Source organism: Theropithecus gelada, chromosome 2 (genome assembly GCF_003255815.1).
Source record: "Theropithecus gelada isolate Dixy chromosome 2, Tgel_1.0, whole genome shotgun sequence".
Classification (NCBI taxonomy): domain Eukaryota; kingdom Metazoa; phylum Chordata; class Mammalia; order Primates; family Cercopithecidae; genus Theropithecus; species Theropithecus gelada.
The window spans coordinates 67,583,028-67,589,696 of NC_037669.1; the positions used below are offsets into that span (position 1 = coordinate 67,583,028).

The window sequence follows — 6,669 nt, forward strand, 5'->3', positions numbered from 1 at the left end:
TGCAGACTTCATAGAATTTCACCTGTAAATTCTTTAGAATGTGTCTACCAAAACAAGGAGCATCCTCCTACATAACCAGAAAGACCCTCATCACACCCAATGAAACAGACATTGATACAAGAATAGTGTCAAATATACAGTCTATACTCAAATTGCCCTGGTTGTCCCAATAATGTCCCTGAGAACTGTGGGACAATGTCTCTTCACACTCTACCACTAGCCCCTTCTGTACTGGGGCTCATACAACACCCTTCTGAGCATAGGACTATCCATTAAATGCAGGCCAAATTGATCAGAATGAAATAGCTTCCCTAGGACCAGAAGATAGAGACGTTTAAGTTGTGCTTCTGGCAGAGAGACAAATATTGCTACCAGACTGTGGGGCATGGCAGGGTTCCTTGACTCCTAGTTAAAATATCTGAAGGCGCAGAGCTGGGCCCCGCCACAGCTCCCCACCCTCTTCTCCAGAGCCTTTTTCCAGAGAGCCCTGGCCTAGGGAGAGGAACTCCTCCTCCAGGTAGACCAAGCTTGCAGCTCTGAGTTCAGTTCCTGATTTCGTATGGTTCTGCCATGACCAGCAACAGACTTGAAACTTTGTTTTAATTGGAAGGAAAAAGAAGTGAGGTCTGAGAATGCAGTGGCTGTCCTTGGAATTCGGGACTGGCTACATAATTTGCCAGGCTCAGTACAAAATGAAAATGTAGGTCCTTTGTTCAAAATGTATTTTGAATTTCCAGCGGGTGTGGGCAGAGCATTGTGACAAGTGCAGGGCCCTTCTAAGAGTGGGGCCCTGTGTGACTTTGCGGATCACAAGTCTGTGACGCTGGCTCTGTGGGTATTTGCGTGCAGCCTGGATTCACAGAAGGCCTTTCCGAACTTTGAAGTAGTGAGTATTGACCAAAGGCTTGAAGGTCTTGTGGCACATGGGGAGAAATTAAGGTGGAAAGACTTAGTCCCATGCCAAACTGGTCAACAACAATTATAACTCAATATTTCCTCAGGAGAACAGCGTCTAGTTTTTTGGTTTGTTTTCATGTCAGACAGTAATGTGCTGACTTCAAAATGAGGTTCGAGGGTGGCACATCTCACACATGCATGTGAGCACCCGATCATCACACTCAAGAACTACAAAAGCATCTGCAGTTCTTACGAGTGCATCTGCAGTTGTCACATATTCGCTGTCACCTTGCAGCACAATATCAGGTCTGGGAGGCATTCCCACCAACATCACACAGACATTCTCGTGCATGCTGTAACCACCCTCTTCTGTTCGGCTGGTTTGACGTGAAGCCACTCCCCTTCCCTGTTACTCGGGGCAAGCTGCACCCGTTCCCATCCCATGATGGCCCCCTTCAGCCTCACACCGCATGGAACATTGCTGAAGCGGTATCAGCAGAATCAGAAGTTGAGATTGCCCATACCCGCCTTGGTCCTCTTCGACACGGATGCAATTCCCCAAAGAGGAAACTGAGGCACTGTCGGCAGAATAACGCATCACCGTTCTGGAAGAGAAACACATGTTCGTCCTGTCTGGATGTTTCCCTCTGAAGACCCTGGAGGACAGGCTATTTCAGCCTGGAGCCAGGACCCTGGGAGGGGGAAAGCAGAGAGACAGAAAAATGGTGCCAGGACCTCGGCAGGACTGGGGACAGAGGAGAGACAGGAGGAGGGGACCCAGGGAGACCAGAGACAGGAGGGGTTCCCAAATGCACATTTTTATGGACTAAATGATGACTTGTGGGGGAAAAAGAAACGTTTTGTGTCTCCCTCTGGACTGTACAAATAAAAGGCTTCCTTTCTGGGAGTAGCCTATATTTAAATTCCCTTCCAGACTTGATGGGCACAACTAGCAGGATAAAGCACAGACCCTTGGTCGTAGCCAAAATAAATGTTATGCCATGATTGGGATCTGACAGTGTACCCGGGATGAGTTGAATGCCCAGTGCTAGCAGGAAGGTGTGTGGCTGAAATCAGCTGTGAGTTTGTGTCTTGAGTCACCGTCCTCAGTAGGACAAGACATGAAGCAGAGGTTTCAACAAATGCCTGGAAAAATAAACATTGCCAGAGGGAGAAACTAGAACCTTATTGTCAACAGGAAACGTTTCCCTTCTGGTATGTCTGACCCAGAAGCAGTCTTGTTTGGTGTGTGATGCCCACAGTTTCTTTTCCTGGGATGCGATAAAAATAGCCAGGAAGTTGATGTTAACTGAAACCAAAGAGTCTGAGACCCTGAGTCCCTGCTCAGCTTGGCTCCCGGAGAGTGCAACAGTGGTCGAGTCTCAGTACTCAAACGGTGATGAGAAGACCACCAGCATCAGCACCATCCAGGAATTTGTTAGAAATGTTGGATCTTGGGCCCCGCCCCAGACTTGCAGCAACAGAATGTGCATTTCCACAAGATCCCCGTGTGACGCAGGCACTCGTTAAGGTCTGAGCAGTGCTGGTTTAAGCACAGGCTTACAGATGGAAAAGGCCAGGGCTCCATGGCCTTGGAGAAGCCGTAGAGCCTCTCTGAGCCCCAGTTTCCACTTCCATAAAATAGGCATAAAAATACAATCTATCAGATAGATTTGTTTAACTTCAGAGTTAAATAAAAGGACATACATGCAGCTCTTAGGTTAGCATCCCCCAGAAAAAATGTTGGAAGTATTATCATTATTAACCCGTTTATTACCTTCTGACCATGTGCTCTTGGGCCAGTCACACTGTCTGTTTCTAGGAGTCAGCTAAAGGCACTGTAAACGGTGACCCTCTGTTAAAGTTCTTGCTTCATCGTAACCCATTTTCCTTGGCTTAATGATTAGTAGAAGTTCAACAGGCCACAGCTGGAAAGGAAGTTAGAGCTTTTCTAGTGAGTCCAGCCCCTTCACTTCCCACCTGAGAAAACTGAGGCCCAGGGCTTGCCTTGCCTGGGCTCACAGAGCTAAGGGGCTGGCAGCACCAGGCAACAACCATGTTCTTGAATTCCCTGTCCAGAAACTCTCCTCCATGGTAAAAACAATTAGCTACTGTGCTTCGGGCGCCTCCTTGGTGCTAAGCTCTGGGCTCTAGGTTTACCAAAGAGCATCTCATTTAATCTGTGGGTCAATCTTCCGTTTCAAAGAGAAGATACTCCTGTTATCAGCTCCCAGAGTTCACTAATGTGCCCAAGGCCACAGAGCCAGTAAGGGGCTAGCTGGGGTGTTCCCAGTGGACCCTCCCCTTCCACCCCAGACAGCCAGGAAGTGGGAGAGACACACGCTGTTAGGCACTTTCGGGTATTGACTCTTATTTTTTGGCCTGGGTGGTAGACACAGGGATATTCTTTTTTTTTTTTTTTTTTTTTTTTTTTTACAAAATCTTGCTCTGTTACCCAGGCTGGAATGCAGTAGCACAATTATGGCTCACTGCAGCCTCAACCTCCCAGGGTCAAGCAATGCTCCCATATTGGCCTCCCAAGTAGCTGGGACCACAGGCATGTGCCATCACACCTGGCTAACTTTTTAAAATTTTATTTTGCGAGGAGATGCGAGTCTCACTATCACCCAGGCTGGTCTTGAATTCCTGGGCTTAAGCAATTCTCCCACCTTGGCCTCCCAAAGTGCTGGGATTACAGGTGTGCACCATCAGACTTGTCCAGGGATGTTCATTTTATTATCACTCTTTAAACTGTACAGATGCATTATATACATCAAATATTGTACACCTGTAACTTAAAAACCAGATAGAAGAGGAGTCCTGCAGGTACTTGTATACAACCCTGGGTGGTCTCAAGGCAGAAAGAAGGGGTCTTGGGCTTGGCATAAGAGCAGTAAAAGACCAACCTGGGCTTAGCCTAGGAACCATGTCCAGTGGTGCTGGTTAGCACGTGACTCAGGACCAGATAAACGAGCAGGTCTAGAGGTGCTGGGGGCAGAGCTTAACAGGAAGAAGGGGAGACAATTTGTCTAAAACTGGGTTATGAAGAAAATAATTTGTCTTTTATTTCATAAGTCCCAGGTTAGGATAGGTGGATTGATTGGCTTATTCACTTTTACTAATTTCCCCAGACATCAGTGGAAACGATGCATAATTGTATTAATTGATAGAGGGATTTATGATAGTGAAAATTTGGAAACCACCTAAAAGTCCAACTATAGGGCCTAATTTAATAATGTATGGCCATAAAAAGTCATTTAAAAATCATGATGTGGGGACTATCACAAGGACATTAAACACAGCTGTGGCCCTCTATTGCGGGTGCCCCCTGTGCCAGGGTCTGTGCTAAGCACAAAACACTTGTCCTGGTCATTGATTCTCACAGTACACCCCCCATTCCACAGAAAGGAAATGGAGCTTTAGAGAGGTGAAATGACTTGGTCAACATCCCACAGCTATGACATGGAAAGATGTTCATGATATTTTAAATTTAAAATGCCGCTTATAAGGCAGGCTGTGCAGTGTACATACACAGTGTCCAATAATGAGATGGTGATGTACATTACTTCATATTGATCCCAACTGACGGGGAGCTCTGTGGTCATTGCAAATGGTGTGTAGATTCCTAATAACTGGCAACAGAAAGAGTTCATGGCATGGTAAATTTTTTCAAAGACAAGGAAGTATTTACAATATGATTTCATTTAGAGTGTGTGTCTGTGTGTGTGTGTGTGTGTGTGTGTGTGTGTGTGTGTGTGTCTAAGCAGTGATTTATTTTTATTTTTATTTATTTTATTTTTATCTCACAGAGTGAGATGGGGTCTCACTCTGTTGCCCAGGCTGAAGGGCAGCGGCATGATCTCAGCTCACTGCAACCTCTGCCTCCCGGGTTCAAGCAATTCTCCTGCCTCAGCCTTCCGAGTAGCTGGGATTACAGGCACTCACCACCACTCCCAGCTAATTTTTGTAATTTTAGTAGAGACCGGGTTTCACCATGTTGACCAGGCTGGTCTCGAACTCCTGACTTAAGTGATCTGCTCACCTCAGCCTCCCAAAGTGCTGGGATTATAGGAGTGAGCCACCGTGCCCAGCCAAAGCACTGATTTTAAACAGAGGGTGATTTTGTCCCTCTGGGGACATTTGGCAATATCTAGAGATATGTTTAGTTATCACAAGTGGGGGTGGGGAGTGCTACTGGCATCTAGTGGGTAGGGAGACCAGGGATGCTGCTAAATATTCTACAATTCACAGAACAGCCCCCTGCAAAAAAGATTTATCCCACCCAAAATATCAATGATGCCTGATTTTATATATATACACGCATATATATAAATACACTCACACGCATACGTACACACGCATGCAGAGAGAGAAAAAGTATAGAAGGAATATCTCAGAATGTTAACAGTGGTTATCTTTGGGTGTAGGGTGTTTTTTTTTTTATTCATATCTTTATTTTCTAAATTTTTTTATACAAGGAGCATGATTAAGTGTGGGGAAAAAATAGAAAATTATATAGCTACAATTGCCTTAGAAACAGCTCAGTTAGAGACAAGCGGCAGAGGGAGGAAGGTTTGGGGGGTAAGGTTTTCCAGGGGTTCAACACAATGCCATGTCAAGCCTCTTGGGGAACCATTTTCCAAACCGTTTCCCTGATTCTGCAGCCCACAGAAGCCCCTGGGGAAATGGATGTGAACCTGCGGGTCCCTGCAGGAAAAGCCACACCCATCCTCCAGGCGATCAGACCCTGAACGGTGGAGGTGAACTTGCAGGGGCGTGGTGTGTACATGAGGGCGTGAGGCCCAGGCTTTGCCACAGTTATTAATGCTGGGCTCTCATACCCCTCACCTGCTCCTCACGCTGTTTGATGGCTCTGTTCGCTCTTTGCCCTTCTCTGGACCAATAGTGCTGAAGACTTGGGGGCAGCTCAGTAACCACCTGGGTCACACGGCTCCTTATGGGAAATAAAGAGAGAGACAATAGTGTCCCGGCTTAAAACAGAAAGGCTCCAGCAGCTGCTTAGCAACTCTTGTGTGGCTTCCCTCCCAGGGCCGAGGAGCAGACATAAACCATCCCATAAAAAGAGAGCAAGAGGGGCCCACAATGCCTGAAAACTCACAGAGGGTCCTGGCAATCTTCCTGAAAGCTCCATGAAGAACCAGACAGCACTAACTAAACAAAGGGCCAGCCCCTGGCCCACCTCCTGAATCCTGTTCCTCATCAGGAGGAAGTACAGGCCTCTATCCTGAGCCTGTTACTTGAGTGTCTCAACATTTGAACCAGACCAAAGTTTCCCAGGGATGAGTGCTGGCCAAGTACACCTCCTATCCTCCAAGATCCTATCCCCCGTTCCCACCCCATTATCCCCATTCAATTATAAAATGGATCATAGCTGTGCTCAGCTCCTTCTCAGTGCATGCTGAAGAAACCTCTGTCTGACCAGAACTCTAAAGAACTGTCACGTGTCAGAACTAGTGGATTCCTGGGCATGTGACCTTAGGTCAAGGATTGCAAATAGGTTGCAAATCCTACACCAACTCTGAATGGCTAGAGGTGGCTGCCTGGAGTGCTGTGTTGAGAAGCTCCCAGGGACCTGGTCCAGGAGAGTAGAAAAAGTGTTGTGATTGCTGACCTCTCTCCGTGTGGGTGTTCATGGAGAGCTGTGCCCATGTGCTACTTTATTCTGGCCTCTGTCCTTGGCCGACCTTCTAACCACTTAGTTATTCCCAAATGTATTGGAATTTCCAAACTGCCATACCAATTGGCAATTAT

At 46.8% G+C, this 6,669-nt stretch overlaps 1 non-coding gene across 1 annotated transcript; it reads right to left on the reverse strand.

Annotated features, from left to right (window-relative positions):
• Positions 1-1,034: 1,034 nt before the first annotated feature.
• LOC112619960 lies at positions 1,035-1,137 on the reverse strand. The gene has a single exon (XR_003118431.1). It is a non-coding gene; the product is annotated as a small nucleolar RNA U13 (small nucleolar RNA).
• Positions 1,138-6,669: the final 5,532 nt, after the last annotated feature.